This window comes from Quercus lobata, chromosome 1 (assembly GCF_001633185.2).
Source record: "Quercus lobata isolate SW786 chromosome 1, ValleyOak3.0 Primary Assembly, whole genome shotgun sequence".
NCBI lineage: Eukaryota > Viridiplantae > Streptophyta > Magnoliopsida > Fagales > Fagaceae > Quercus > Quercus lobata.
Window position 1 is genome coordinate 16,525,813 of NC_044904.1, and position 17,045 is coordinate 16,542,857.

The 17,045-nt window shown below is 31.9% G+C and overlaps 1 pseudogene; it reads left to right on the forward strand.

Moving 5' to 3' along the window:
- Positions 1-4,874: 4,874 nt before the first annotated feature.
- On the forward strand, positions 4,875-16,091 carry LOC115949838 (annotated as a pseudogene).
- Positions 16,092-17,045: the final 954 nt, after the last annotated feature.

Here is a 17,045-nt window from a genome sequence, read left to right on the forward strand (position 1 = left end):
TCACTGATCTCTACCTCCATTACCAACCACCCCACGGAAAACTAGAAAAACCCAAAGATTAGAGAGTCAGGTTTAGAGAGAGAGAGAGAGAGAGAGAGAGGGATTGAAAGCTTGAACAAAGAAAGATACAAACACATATACGCACCAAGAGACAGAGAAAGAGAGGATTTGAAAAATAAGGAAAAAGGATCTGAACAAAGAAAGATACAAACACATATTTATTAAGTTATTTTTATTTTGACTTTTCTTTTTTTGGTTTATCTTAAAAAGAAAGAAGAAAATGAAATAGATACAAACACAAACACAGACACGCCAGCCTAGAATGAGTAGAGGTGTTAACTTAATGTTTGTTTCTTAAGAAAGTTCAAGAAAAATTGAAACTATTAATTGTTATTTAAAATTGAAAAAAGGTTTTTTTTTTGTTTTTTTTTTTTTATTTTGAATTTTTTCAGTTTAATTTTTTTTTATTAATTAAAATGCTGAATTGTCATTTTTAAAAGCAAAATAAATTTTTTTAATATTATTTTATTTTCCACGTCAGCAATTAACATGCCACGTATGCACTTAGTTTGCCACATCAGCTTCTTCCGTAACCGGGTTGACGGTAGGGACGATTTTAAAAACGATTTTGAAAAATCAAGGATTGACATAAGAGCAAAATCAGTTTATGGACCAAATCGAGAAATGACCCAAAATATAGAGACCAAAAGTGTATTTACGCCTTATGTTTTTATATTAACTGCTGCAATTGATCATAACGTTCCCAAGACAAGAAGAGAAAAAAAAAGAAAAAAAAAAAAAAGATCTTACGAGTGAAAGGAAAACAAGTAAATTAGTTTTGTTGATTAGCAGCATTGATTTCCATTCAGAAAGTGTGGTATTGACTAGCGGCTGAATCTTTCATGCCTACAACTACAAACAGATAGAAAAAAAAAAAAAAAAAAAAAAAAAAAAAAAAAAAAAAAAAAAAAAAGAAAAAAGAGGAGTGAAGAACTAATTAAAGATATACTTTACACATTATTCATTTGATTAGAATTTAATTATTAGTGGCAAAGCGCACGTTCCAATGTTCCACTACTTTGGTGGATTTGGAGAGAGGGAGCTTAGTACTATTCCATCAAAATCCTTGAGTTGAGTTAGCTAGTGTAAGAAGAGAGTGATTTATCAACCAAAATAAAAGTGTATGAAGAGAGTGCAGAAGAAACTACAGGGGTGAAAAGAGAGGATGTTGTCACAAACTGGGACGGGAGGAAAGTCTTGATTAAAATAGTAGCCCAATATATATCCTTTTGTGCAATGAGTTGCTTCAAGATACCATACAAGATATAAAGAACTCACACCTACTATGAGTAATTTTTGGTAGAGACAACAAGGCCAGAAATCAATAGTTTGTTGGCTTAGTTGGAATCAATTGTTTATAACAAAGAATATAGAAGTAAAGTCTCACATTTAATAATATTGAGAAGAGTGGCTAGTCTATATATATATATATATATATATATATATATTAATAGCTAAAGTTTATAGAGAATCCAATTAGATTTCAATTGGATTTTCAATTTTACACCACGTGTTCCATTTAATTTTTAATTTTGTGCTAAGAGTCTAAATCCAATTAGATTCAAAATTGGATTCAATTGGAGTTCAATTTTCTGTCATATGTCCATCTAAGTTTTTAATTTTTGTGACAAGTGAATTATTGAGTGCAAAAATCAAAGAGTCTAAAACCAATCAAATTTTGAATTATATATATATAAAATATGAAAAACCATTACATATTTTAGAAACGTATGGTTTAAAAAAAGTGTAAACTAATATTATGTATAATTTGAACATCTACTAAAAAAATGTGTAATTTGAACCATATAATTGTGATTATTTTTAATTGTACCCATGCATTTGTACGGGACTACACACTAGTTAATAAAAAATAATTAGGCCCAAATTCATTGATTTAAACTATCAGGTCAAGTGGTGTTCTTATATGTTATATTAACTACTCAATTAGAGTATAGTAATAAAAATTTAGCCTTTCGTGCGGCGACAATTATGGGTTGTTGGGTTTTGTGGTGGTTGTTGAGGTGGGCTTGTGGTGGTTTTTATTTTATTTTATTTTATTTTAATCAGGAGTTATAGACTTATAGTGGCTATGGGTGTTTGTGGTATTTTAATCAGGATTTATAGTGGCTTTGGGTGTTTGTGATGGCTAGTTGTAGGTGCTTGTGGTAGTGGGTGGTGGCTAGTTGCCATGGTTATGGTGGCTAGTTGTGGCTAGTTGCTATGGATTTTTGTGGGTGGATGTATTATTTATCATAATAAGTGATGTACTAAGATAAGAGATGAGACGTAGGGTGTATTGTTAGATGAAGTGTTAAAGTAAATAATGTAACTTTTTGAGATGCTAAAAGCTAAATATTTTAGCAGCTCCATTGTGAATACTCGTAAAAGCATCCACAGTAGTGGAGCTAAAAATTTAGCTATTTGGCACTTACAAAAGTCACTATCTATTTTACCGTTTCACACCCCACAACAATGGATCTATATTTTTAGTTATTTGATTAAAATAATACAAAAAACTCATTAGAATAATAATAAAAACTTTCACAGCAAACTTCAGTAACCAATCACAACCACCTCCACCATCAACCACAATCACACCCACAACCACAACCACAACCACAACCACAACCACCACCACCACCACTACCACTAGTCCACAGCAGGGAAAAAAAAAAAAAAAACCACCAACCCAAATCCCCAACTTTTTCCTCAACCCAAACCAAACAAAATCACCAAATCACATCGAAATCCACCTCCACCATCGTAGCACAACCAAACCACAACCACCATCACAATAGCCTCAAGCTCAACCAAAAAACTAGCAACAAATTGAAAAAAAAAAAAAAAAAACCAGAAATCTCACCCTCAAGATACCCAAGCCACAATTAGAAATCTTAAAACTCGGATATGCAATCCAAAGAGACCCACACAGCAACCACACACCACGACCCCAACAACCCACCCACGAACCCAGGGGCAGAGTGGAGGTGAGGGAACAAGAGCACCAATCGCTTTGGCACTGAGACCACCCACAAACCGTTTCAGCATCGAACCCAGCAGCGGCTTGGGTCGGCGCTGGGCAAGGGTTTGGGTGGGCGGCGAGTGGAGGAATTGAAGCTTGCAATGGTAAGAAATGAAGAGTGTGAGGACCGACTGAGGGGAGAGAGGAGCAATGGGTAGAAATGGGGAAGGAGGAGAAAGAAAAAAATATATATTCTCCATAAGTGTGAACACAAAATAAAATAATATTTTTTTTTACCTTTGAGCTACAGTACATATCTATCTTTAGAGATAGATATACACTGTAGCTGAGAAGCCAAATTTTTTGGCTATAACTCCACTGCTGCAGCTCCATTTTTGTGATTGGTGGTGCTAAAAATAGCAATATAGCTATTTAGCACCACTGCTGTGAGTGCTCTAAATAAGCTAAAAAAAGTTAATCCAAACTCACACGGGTATATAACAAGTAATGTCTATAGTATTTCCATTTACAATATATAAAATAAAATATTAAATTTTATAATATAGCCTCCCTGAATGCGAGGTTTACAATATATAAAATAAATTTTAAATTTTATGATAAAGCCTTGGTGAATGGGAGGAATCAAGTAAACTGGTAAAGTCAAATTGGATAAATGCAATGCAAAATATTTATTAAAAAAAAAAAAAGGACTAAAATGAGTTGCCATTCCTATTATCCATACTCTTTCTTTTTATTACGGGTTCAGACAGGTTAACAGTCCACATCCAATTTTGCTAGGGCTAATTGAAACACCCCTTGGCAAATTTATGTGACTTTCCTTCAATTTCCAAACCACTAAACAAAACAATCAAATATAGAGCAATAAAAAAGAACCAGACAAAGAAAAGAGACAAAGAAAGAAAATTCCTTGTGGATCTTACATATTTTCGACTTCTTATCCTTTTTTCTCTTTCTCCAAAAAGACAATATATAAGGTCTTTGTTCTTTGGCGCCACGGGCAATAAGAGCAAAAATAATTTGGTGTATAAAATATAAATTATGATGTCTTGGTTACAACAGCAAAAGTGGAAATCTTTTTTAATAAATAAATAAATTCCTGAATTAGAAATCTTTTTTTTTTGGTTCAGGGGAAAATACAAACAGAACTAACTCACTATATCAGTGAGAACAGAGTAAGAGGTCCTATTATACAATACACCAGCTGCATCAGGATTAACAAAATACAAAACATCAGGACTAGGAGGATAATCAAAAACCAAAAACTCCTCAGCCATGCTGCTACCCAGTCTTGCAAGTGCATCAGCGCACCTATTCCCTTCCCTGAACACGTGCACCACTCGGGTCTGGAGGAACCTGCTTAGCAAGTATCTGCAATTATTAAGAAGAGGGAGATATGGTTTATTAGCACCACCTGTGGAAGTAATGAGATTAACCACCACTTTAGCATCCAACTCCACAACCAACCTCTGAACTCCCATGCCTAAGGCCAGCTTCCTGAAGTAGAAATCTAGATTGTTTTTTTTACTGAAATGATGGAAGCATTATTAAAAAAAAAAAGTCCCATACCCTAGATTGTTGAACATTGAACAACAGCATTGCTCCCGTCTTTTTTAGGAAAGTTTGTTGCTGACTGGCTGTTTAATCATAATGATTATCACAAATTTTTTTTTTTTTTTGGATGGGATATCACAAAATATATTTAATACAATATAATAATTAAAGCTGAGAGGCGACCTTAATATATATATATATATATATACACACACACAAGGGATAACTGAAACATATATACATGCTTCAGTCTTATAGTTTGGTGCATTTAGAAGCAGCTATGGAGCTAACTGGTAGGAGAATGACATGGATATGTTCTTATGTGCTTCTTCAAATATTGCTCATCTCTAGCTATGCCACTTCACGTTCCATAGTCAAGACTCTACCAGGTTTTGATGGTGATCTCCCATTCAAGCTTGAAACTGGGTTAGTTATTAATTCACTCTTCTATATATGTTCTATCTTGTAACTTTTATTTCCTAGGTTTTTTTTAGAAATTTGGTTCAATTATCTTGTATAAGATTTAGCCAATACTTTTTAATTAGATATATAACTAGCTAGCTCATCAAACCAGCCGTTGAAGTGATTGAACTATATGCTATAAAAGTATTTGCAAAAGTTCCTATGTAAAATAGAAAAAATAAGTTCTAATGCTAAAATAAACGAAAATTTTTACATTAGCTGATGTGAATGTGTAATTTCCTAATATCCATAATGTTTGCCAATCATCAAACGGATTCATCAATAAAATTTTATATTTTTGGAACTTTGTTTTAGTTTTCAAAATATATTAAATATAAGAATTTTATAGACTAATGGCAAATCATATTATATTACTATTGTGCGTGTCAAATCCTCCGAGGTGGACCTCAAATGCTTTTCAAACTTACACAATTAATTTGTTGGAAAGGGGAAGTTAGTTTACAATGGGAGAACTAAAAAACATAAATCAAGAAAGCATAAATTGGAAAAATACAAAAGTGTGTATTAACGAAACAAAGCAGAAGTAAGAGAATCCGAGGTTATAAGGCTCCTCAAATTAATACAAGATCACTAAGTTTTCTTATCTTAATAATTTTCTGAACCCCGTTTGCTTGGGGGTAAGGCCTTATTTATAATGGTGGAGCTCTCCTCTTGGGATGAGGGTTACTTGTCCCATAAGGTATCTCATTCAAGGGAGTTAATTTTAAATACCGGTCCATACCAGGATACATATCGGATTTTGGCCAAAAATGTTATACTGGACCGAAACAAAAAAAAAAAAGAAAAAAAAAAATCAATTTTCACTTTTCAGATCTAATAATCTCTCTTTGTAACTTACTAGCTCATGCTTGCATTGCCGTTGTCTTCAGTGCGTTTCCATTGTAGTTGTGGCCACCAAGTTTCACTTTTCAAATCTAATAGTCTTTCTTTTTTTGGCTTCTTCAGATTAGGATTCAGTGCAATACTCTAGGTATTGCATCGGGTGCAATTCACCCTACCATTTCTCACCCAAAAAAAAATTACTTTTTACTTTTTTAATTTTTACTTTTCACTTTTTTTTCTTAACTTTTTTAATCAATAGTTGAGATTGAAATTTATTTGTTGCAACAATCAATCTCAACCATTAATAGAAATCGCAACCGGTGCAGCAACCTAATAAATGCACCTTATCTCAATCATGCTTCTTCAAATGTCTTCTTCAAATGCACTCTTCCATGACATACACTCAGCTAGTATAGGCGTGGTAATCAGGGATCATTTAGGCCAGATAGTTGCCTCTTTGTCTGAACAGACTGCACTACCCTCGACAATGGAGGCTGTGGAAGCACTAGTGTGTCGCCGCGCAATCACCTTTGCACAAGAGATAAGTCTCCGAGATGTCATCTTTGAAGGTGATTTCGAAACTGTCATCAGCCTCATAAACTCCAAAAGCCCATGCCTGGCTTCTTTCAGTCACATCATTGACAACTCTAGATCCATTGCTTCATCCTTTAGATATTACTCGTTCAGCCACACGAAACGAATGGGTGACAATGTAGTTTTGTAATTTTCCTCAAACTTGGTTAGAGGACATCCACCGTGATGCTGCCAATTTTGTAATGATGGACAGGAGTCACAGTTGATTCAATAAAATAGCAGTATTCTTTCTCAAAAAAAAAAAAAAAAAAAAGTCTTCTTGGCTTCTTTTCATTCTTGGCTTTTAGTTTTGTGTATAATGTGCTTGACAACCCTCGTGAGTGTCATTTCAAAATTCAAACTTTAGCTTTTATTTTTTTATTTTTTAATAATAATAAAACAATAAGTTTCAGATTTTGCCATATCATTTTAGAGTTTTTAGTATATGTTTGGATTCAGTTGATTGTGTCGTTTCACGTTTGGTGTTTTCTCTTTTTTTTTCTTTTTTTTTTGATGCACGCGTTTCAAGAAATATAAAGCACTGTTCAGTGAGTCCTGTGCACTATTCACGGGACCCACAAGTACTTTATTCAGAAAAAAAATTTAAAAATGGGTCTTACAGCACTGTTCACAGATTTTAAAATTTATTTTGCTACAGTGTTTTTAGTTTTCAATAAAAAAAGCTGTATCCAAACAGACTCTTAGTGTGCCTAGCTGCAGCCTGCACTTGAACATGTAATAATCATTATCATTATTATTATTATTAGACACTAATTAAGTATATTAATATTTATATTATTATCAACAATGGAATAACGTTTTAGTTAGAAATTAAGATATTAAATAAAGTATGGATTCATAATATTAATATGAAATATTATTAATAAATTGTATGGACTTTGTTGGACAAAAATATAAATAAATAATTATATATATAATGTATAAATTAGTGACAATCTCTGTAAGGTTGAATTTAATCAACCATGTGTTGGCTTTATTCCGTGACAAATTTGCTTGTAATACAGCACTTAGAAACCCTGTATTTAGGTGGGAATCATGTAAGGGTAGTGTGTGAGAGAGTGTGAAGAAATGCTCAAGACTGTGCAGTGAAGCAGGGACTCGCGGCTGGATCTTGCGGGAGGCTCGCAGTTTGCAAGCCGCCAAAAGTTGTACACGCGCAGAGCATGCAGCTGAACAGTCATGCCAGCTAGAGCACTACAGGACAAAAATCCAGACTGGCCACTCAGTTAGCTCGCGACTTGAACTCGCGACTCAGTCAAGTCGCGAGGTCAAGTCGCCAGCCAACCCTGTTTTGGAAAAACTGACTCTTCGCATTCCATTCTCACACCAGTATAAATACCCCTCATTCCCACAAAATATGAGTGGCTATTCAGAAAGAAAAACCCTAAGAGAGGTTTCTTCAAAACACCCACCCAATTAGAGAGAGCTACTCATTCTAAGAGAGAAATCTTTGTAGTCTCTTCTCATTCCCTCTCTCATTGTCATACCTATTGAGAGGAGATTTCTATCCAAACACTACCCACACTCATTTAGAGTGTTGAGTGTTTTTGGAGTTTTGTGAAGCATTGGAAGATGCCAAGGATAGCGGATACTATGGATTATAGCGGAATCCGGTAAGTTAGAAAAGAAAAAGGTTTGGCGCAACCTCGTTGGAGGAAGAAGCTTGGAGGGCTTAGGTACATCGGGTAGATTAGGCTTGGATGGTCTATTACTGTTCATGTATCCCAACTACATTTTCTAGTGGATTATTGACCGCTTGGAGGGTGGCGGAGAGGTTTTACACCGAGGGCTTCGGTTTCCTCTTCGATAACACATCGTGTGTTGTCCTTGTGTTTGCATCTCTCTTCCCTTTATCTTTGCCTTTTATTTTCTGCTGTGGATGTGTTTTTAATTGGTTTAGATTGTTTACCAATTCTGTTTATAGTTTTTGTTCAATTTCCACACACTAGTTGTTTGACATATAGCCTGAATTGGTTATTTTGTAATTGGGGGTCTAAACGTTCAAGGGTGTTTTATACACTATTTGAACTTTCAATCTTGAAACGATATACCAGTATTAACCAGTATCGAAATATTTCGTTTCCCTAACCAAACAAAAGCGATCTTTAGTACGGTATTGACTCATTTGATCTCATCTCTCCTTTTGAGGATTTGAGTGGGCTTTTGTGTCTCTCACACTATTTAGACTGGTCATTTAGTAATAAATAGAACTCACGTAAGGTAAAGTTATCTAATTAATGCAGAGGTGATTGTTGCTCCGTTCTGATGCTATCCTTTCTAACTCGTTGGCAATTCCTCCTAATTGCTACTGGACCTTTGGATGTAGCCTTGGCATAAGGTCACTTGGCCCATGAATTGGATCTAGCCCACAAGCCCTTAGCATATCTTTCTTGGGCCCTTAATTATCAGCCTGAGTCCAGATGAAGATTACGTCACCCCCACAACCATTATTATTTAACTAGTAAATTATCCATGCGATGCACAAATAATGTTGTAATGTTTTATACAAAATGATTTTGGAGAATGTTGCATCTGTATTACAACATAATTGTTATAGAACTTTATTAATAATAAGTTCATCATAAAAACAACAATTATAAATTGCATACAGATATTCATTATAATTATTCAATTGAAGTAATGTGAAATTTAAAAAAAAAAAAAACTTTGGGGAAATATTATAGAATAATAGTTGATATAGAATGTGTCTTTCTCTTTCTTCTTAATTATAAAACAAAATACACATCTCAAACACTCACAGTTACAAAACCTACAAATTCAGAACTTCCGACTTTAATATCAAAATCGTAATTGTCGTTGTCACTCAATATAAAATGCAAGCCCCATTCCTTAGTTGCAGCCAACTCATATATGTTAGGATTAGATGAAACAACAATATTAGAGTTACGTATGTGTCGTCGAAAGATTGAAGGTAAATGATATTATTTTTTATTTGTGTGTATTTGACATGGGATGGCATGAAAGGTTATGAGTGGGTATATATAAAGGGGTAAAAGTGCAAGAGGTGAAAATGATGAATCAAAATGCAAAGAATTTTGTGTATATGTGTGAAAGATAAAAAGTCTTGAAACATTGAACCAAATGATACAAACAATATTTATTTTTTAATTAGAAAAGTCTTAAAACATTGAATCAAATTAAACAAAAAGTAAATATTTAATTTGTTCTTATCTCTGATGTGGTACTTGAAAATATTTCAATTTATTTTGCATAAAATACACCACTTGGCAGAACTTCATACTTCCTCACACGAGATCTTTGCTTTTATATATATATATATATATATATATATATTAATTGATGATTTGACGTAAATAAGCATGCAATTAAGGAGACAACATTTATTCCAATCATAGAATTGATAAAATATTAATTTAATATAAAATTAATAAGTAATGTAATTAATTATATTAGGTGTACCTTAAACCTAACAAATTTTAAAATATTTCTCATGTATGTATGTGCAAGGTTGTCAAAATTGAGATTTTACGTAAGATCGTGAGAGGTAGATAGGATTAAATCGTGAATTGTAAGATCCTATATTATTTGAGAAAAAAACACATTAATATGTTAAATAATCACATAAATTATACATTTATTCATAAAAAATAAAAAATTTGCATCCATTTGATGTAATTACCATATATCAATACATCCATTTGTAAGCATCATTTAAAGAGACCAAAAATCTCAAAACGTGACACTTTATTAATATTTAATTTTTCATTTAGGTCCAGCTGACACTCTATCTCTCTACCTTAGAATAGCAAAACTAGGCCTATTGGGATATTATTTTTCATTTGAGTCCAATTGAGCTTTTTATCATATTAAAAAAGATTATAAGAAACTAGGATCGATTGGGATCATTAGAATTGTACAATCCTACCGATTCTACCAAAGATCCTTGAAAAATCTGAATCGTTTTGGGCAGATGGGATCATAAAATCGAAAAATCCAGATCAGGATTTTGACAACCATGTGTATGTGTATGTTTATCATTTAAAAATTTCATATAAATAGCTAATATGGTAACGGGGGTCTCAAAGATTAATGAAGATTTTGTTGGACAGCTACATAGGTGTGGGTGAAATGGATGATGTACAGTTGTTTTACTATTTTGTCGAGTCTCAAAGGGAACCTTCAAGAGATCCACTCCTAGTTTGGCTTACTGGAGGGCCCGGTTGTTCTTCTTTCCTACCATTCTTCTATGGAAACTGTAAATTTTTAATTTGTTATTTTAGTCACTACTCAAGGATTATTTTTTTTTTTTTTTCGCTACTCAAGGATTAACAATGAGATTAATAACCATGATATAATTTTGACTATTCTAGCAACAATCATGTTTGCTTTCAACTACTACTAAGATCAACAGTATCTTTAATTAAGAATCGAAGAATAAGTTCATAACTTAGGGCATTTATTTATGGTTATTTTGAGAAAGTTTTGATGGTACTTTTATGAAAAATATAAAAAAAAAAACTAATAAAAAAATTAGTTGTTTTTTTTTTATTTTTTTATAAAAAATTTCTAAAAATATTTAATAAATCAATCCATTAGGTTGGGTGGATTAGGGAGAATAGAAAAAATAGGAAAAAAAATGGAGGAAAAAAAATGATATTTTGGTGTGTTTGGCAAGAAAAGAATATTGGAAGGAAAACTAATTAGGTCTTAGGTGATTTCTCTCCACGCCCACCAAAAATACAATCTCCCCAACTGAGGGAGAAAATTTGAGAGGAAAAAAGTCCCATTTGGAGAGACCAAATTGCCCCTTGCACTGTGCAACATTCAGTTTCACTTTCTCCTACTTTTTTTTTTTTTTTTTTCCCACTCTTTCTTCTATCCTTTTGTCCTTTTCCGTTACTTTCTGTCTTTTTCTTTTTCTTTTTTTTTTGGGTGCTATTCATCCGTTTTTTCTTTCATTTTTTTTCCAATCTTTTTTTTTTTTTCTCATTTCTTATGGATTTTTGTACTCTCTCTTTTAATAAAGTGCACATTTATACACTATTTTTTTAATAAAAAAATAATTTATTACTTTTTTATCTAATAGGAGCATGATAATAAATTTATACAAATTATATTTTTTATCTTTCCATTTTTCTTCTTAACTAAACAAAAAAAATTTCCATCTCTTCACTTTTCCACTTCTCCTAACCAAACACAAATGAGTGATTTTTTTTTTTTTTCTATACTCTAACTTTTACATTCTTTCAAACCAAACGGATCCTTAGAGTATTTTTTTTTTACATTTTTCCTTTTAACTATTTATTATGGTCTGTTTGGATTGAGGGAGAGGAATGGAGAGTAGAATAGAGTAGAGTAGATTTAGCACAAATCGGAATTGGATTTTTTTTTTTTGGAGGTAAATAAACGACTTTTCATAAAATTAAAATTATAAAAAAAAAAAAAAAAAAACTATTGTTCTCAATTTGCGGGTGAGTTTTGGACTTTAATAGCATGTCATTTCCTGGTGAGTTTCCTTAATTATTGTCATTATTAGTACTCTAGACTATGGTTCTCAACTTGCCTTTATACATTCATGTGTAGGACCATTATCTTTTGATTATATGTTTTCTGAAAGAGGGTTACCCACACTTCATTTGAAATCGGACACTTGGACAAAGGTGTGAAACTTCTGCCTCTACTACATGATTGATCATTCCTACGGAAAATTATCGGCACTATAGACCATACACTTTATAACTTTGTTAAATTTAATGTGATCAAATTTTCAGCGCCTTAACATATTGTACATAGATGCACCGGTTGGCACTGGATTTTCTTATTCAAAAAGCTTGGAAGGCTACTATTCGGACGACCAAAAAACAGTAGCAAATCTTTATAATTTTCTGCAAAAGGTGTGACATAAGGGCTTTCCCATCATATATTTGTTAATTAAAATTATTGATAGAAAACTTCTCAAATATTTATTTTTCATAATTGTTAAGATAGTTATGTTATAATTAATGCAGAATAAAAGCAGTGTTAATAGTAGCCCATATAAAAATAATATTGTACTAACAATTGTAGAGAATTTACACTAAATTCTAAGATTTGTGAGATGCAAAAATAGATAAAATATATGACAAAGAAAATAATTACATAAGAAAATATTTATATAGTTCGGTAATTTGCCTACATCCACAAAACTGCAGTAATTTTACTATTATCAAATCAAATATAATATTCTCTCAAGTTTATGCCTAACTTGAGACTCACACCTAATACAATAATATCATTTTGAGAATAATATAAACTCACATGAAATCTTCAATCATACTTTGAATACAACAACTACCCATGATTGTAGTACTCAAAATATATTCCTAGAGAAAAATTCCAAATTAATCTTCTCATGTGTATATCTCATAGCTAAAGAAAATCTCTACATTTTCTTTGCTCTTACACATACCTTTCTTTCTTCACTGTGCTCACTGCATCACACACTTCGACTGCTATTCTTTTCTTTTTCTTCACTCCAGGCGGAACTCTTCACTCTTACACTTTATGCAGCTGCCTCTCTCTCTCTCTCTCTCTCTCTCTCTCTCTCTCTCTCTCTCTCTCTCTATATATATATATATTCCAAACCCTTCACGTTTGCTTCACTTCTCTCTCTCTCTCTCTCTCTCTATATATATATATATATTCCAAACCCTTCACGTTTGCTTCACTTTATATATGCATGTCATTATTTTCTCCTAATTCTATTAGGAATAGGAAACCAAGGCCATGCCCATACAATTGGGCCTACACCGTGTGGGCTGGACTAAGGTGTTTTATACACCTCAACAATCACAACTTGTTACCTAAGTAAATTGTGAAAAAAAAAAAATTATGATTTTGTGTGTATCTAGCATTGCTCGGTTAAAAATCAACATGTAAACAAAATTAACTGGTGAATGACTAGAGCTCTAAAAGTGTTTTTTGGGCTAATTAAGAAACATCCAGCTCTACGGTGATCGTGCTCACCAATCACCATGACTACAAGTCTACAAGATTATATGGCAGTAAATAATATCACAAATATTGTCATATTTGATGAGAGTCTTGTGTTTTTGGAATTGCCATGCAGTGGTTGATCGATCACCCCGAGTTTGCAGAAAATCATCTTTACCTTGGCGGTGGTTCGTATACAGGCATTCTTATTCCAGTCACAGTTCAAAAAATATATGATGGTAACACACTAACATATTTACATGACAATAACTATTAGCTCATGTAGAAAAAAAAAAAAAAAATATATATATATATATATATATAATTTTTTTTTGAGAAGCTTACTAGTATTCCAATAAAATACTTATATTTGAGTGTGTGCAATTATGCATGCTTTATGTTTATTTCTTCGTCAAGACCCAGTAATTAAATTGTTGTTTTCCACTTACTAAGACAGGTCTTTTTTGTTTTGTTGAATTGCAGCTAATGAAGCTGGGCACAAGCCACACTTTAATATCAAAGTACGAACTTCTGAAAATGATCTCTTCCTAGTTAATTTTTTCAAATTTTTCTAGATTAACAATGACACAGATCTACATGGTTTAGAATAATACAAAAAGATTAGGATAAACTTTGGTTCCAAATTTGTTTGGAGCTATATTTTTAAACTCATTATGTAGTGATTTATAAAACTATTCATGTGTATTGTTTAATCGAGTCATGTCACGAAAATTATACACGAATAATCTCTTTAATCACCACGTAATGGAATGAAGCGAGATAGTTTCAGAAAAGTTTGGAGCCAAACTTTTTCCTTATAGCTTACATTCATTAAAAAATAAAAAATAAAAAGGAAGGAAGAGATGAAGAAAATAATATGGAAAATTAATTGTTGTGAAATTATTCCATTGGATAACATATAACTTTTAGCATTTTCTTAAATTTATCTTCTTTATAATTCAAACAAAGTATCACAACATTCTCTTTTGTTTATTAAGTATGACCATAAAATTATTGGAATTAATATCAGGGATACGTGCTTGCGAGCCCAAAGTCAGATTCATATCTTGATGCCAACTCAAAAGTTCCAGCTGCTCATCGTTTGACTCTTATATCAGATGAACTTTATAAGGTTATTACTGTTCGTTTGCTAGTTACATAAAATTTTAAAGTTCTATCTCATTTCCTCCCAATAGGGTTATTATTGTTCCTTTGCTAGTAATATATGAAGCCTTTAAAGTTCTCTATTTCATTGTCACCTTACTATTTCCAACACAGCTTAAGATTTAATGACGCATGAGAAAAACAATTATCATGCGCATAAACAGTGATTTTTCTTGAAATAAATCTCTCTTTAAAAATAAAAAATTTATTTAAAAAAAACCTTTTTAGCTATATATATATATATATATATATATATATATATATAGATGTTGTTACTTGCTAGCTAGTCTATCATGAATATCACATTTTAGCACATTAATATCCTCGATTGACTGAAAAAAAAATATATATTAATTGTTCTTGATTTTAGTCTAATCAAAGGATTCTCCTAATTAAATTAACTTTAATTCTTATACGTATCTTGTGTAGGGTTCAGTGTAAACACATAATCATGAATAGTATGAGTTCTTTCTTTCTTTCATTTTACCAGATGCTTTTAAGGTTATAAAGACCAATGTCATTTTTCTTTATATCTCTCTCCACTCTTGAATTTTTTTTCCCACCTAATTCGCAAGTAAATATTAGAACCACTAATATATAGTGCTGGATTCATAGAGTTTACATGCGCTTAGCTTCTTGTTTACACAATATCTTATTATCTTATTTTCTCTAAAATTCATATGTTAATTCATATTATATGAATTCTGAATTTTGATGTAATTTTATTTCCCTTTTCAAGTCAGCCAAAACAAGTTGCAAGGGTGATTATGTCAATATAGATCCAACCAACGAAGGATGTATGGCGGATGTTGAAGCTATCGATGAGGTCAGATAACAAATGCTTTTGCCTTATAAAATTAAGAGTAAATTGTAAATTATACCTTTTAATTTTAGAGTTATTTTGATTTTTTTTTTCATTTATGTTTGAAAATTTGAATTTCATCCCTAACTTTTTTGCTTAATGGGAATTTCATCCCTAACTTAAGCATACAATATTTTTCAAAATTGGTCCAATTATGCTATATCATTTAATTTTTTCTTGACATGGACAAAACAACATCATTATTTAAAAAAATTTAAAACTACATCGGTTTAAGTTGATGTGGCATTTAACGGTCATTTCATTAACAAAATTAGATAAAAGAGACTGAAACAAAGTGGTATACATATAACACTAAGATAAAATCCAAAATTGTAAACATAATGGGACAAAATGACCCTAAACTAAAGTTGTATAACTTGCATCTTGTACCCATTGAGAATGAATCACCATTTGATAGCGCAGTTACTCCGTGGAATAAACATACTTCAAGTTCTAGAACCCGTATGTGCTGAGGGTTCTTTGAAAGCAGATAAAGTAGATTGGGATCAAAGAATTCTCATGAGTACTCCCAACTATTTCCTCCATTCATTGCCTCGAAATAGTGCATTTTGGTGTCGTGTAAGCCTCTCTCTCTCTCACTCTCTCATTTGCTTCTAATCTTATTTTGGAAAGTATGTACATAACTGATTGGTTTACATTTTTGGATTACGAGCATCTATTAGTTGAACTTTGGGCAAATAATCCAAGTGTTCGAGAAGCTCTTTATGTTAGGGAGGTACATAAAACTTATATATGTACAATGATATAATTAGATGCATGAGTTTTCATTTTGTAATTAACTGAGAACTTCATATGATGCTAGGGAACCAAAGGCAATTGGCATATGTGCAACTCCAGCTTAGCTTACACAAAGAATATTTTGAGTACTATTGATTACCATCGAAATCTCAGTAGAACCAACCTTCGAGCTCTCATATACTGGTGATAGCTTATAACTTCCTTTTGCAATCACTTTTCCTTTTTTACAATATTTTGAAATTGCTGATTTGCTGTGACTCAAATTTATATACATAATTGAAAATGTTTGATAAATTCGGTCGTACGAACATGTAATTCGGTTCAATTTACAATAACAGACTGTGAAGTCAAATAGGATCATTAAGCCAAGTTATGAAGGACCCAACTCCTTAGCCAATGTCATGATTTATTATTGATGAGTCATGTGAGATCTCTTAAGTTTCATATGTAGTACCGCCAAAGATCTAATGGAAATTAGAACATTAATTTTAGGTTAGGATACATATATGAGTATATATATTGATACATTTTAAGTGAAATTTTTTTGAACTATGAACATTTCTATTGAAAACACTTAAAAAAAATTATTTGTCGAAGAAATCATCAACCATATATGTTAAGAGTAATTACAGGTCAAGCAGTGCACTTGTGCATGTACATATGAAGTAACACAGAAATTGAATATAAAATATAAAAGGTTTTTCATTGCTTGCAAGAGTCGTGTATATTACTGTTTGTATCATTATTTTTTTAATTACTTTAATTATTACCAGTAACATGAATAGTTTTTCTTTTTAATCATATTTTTGATGT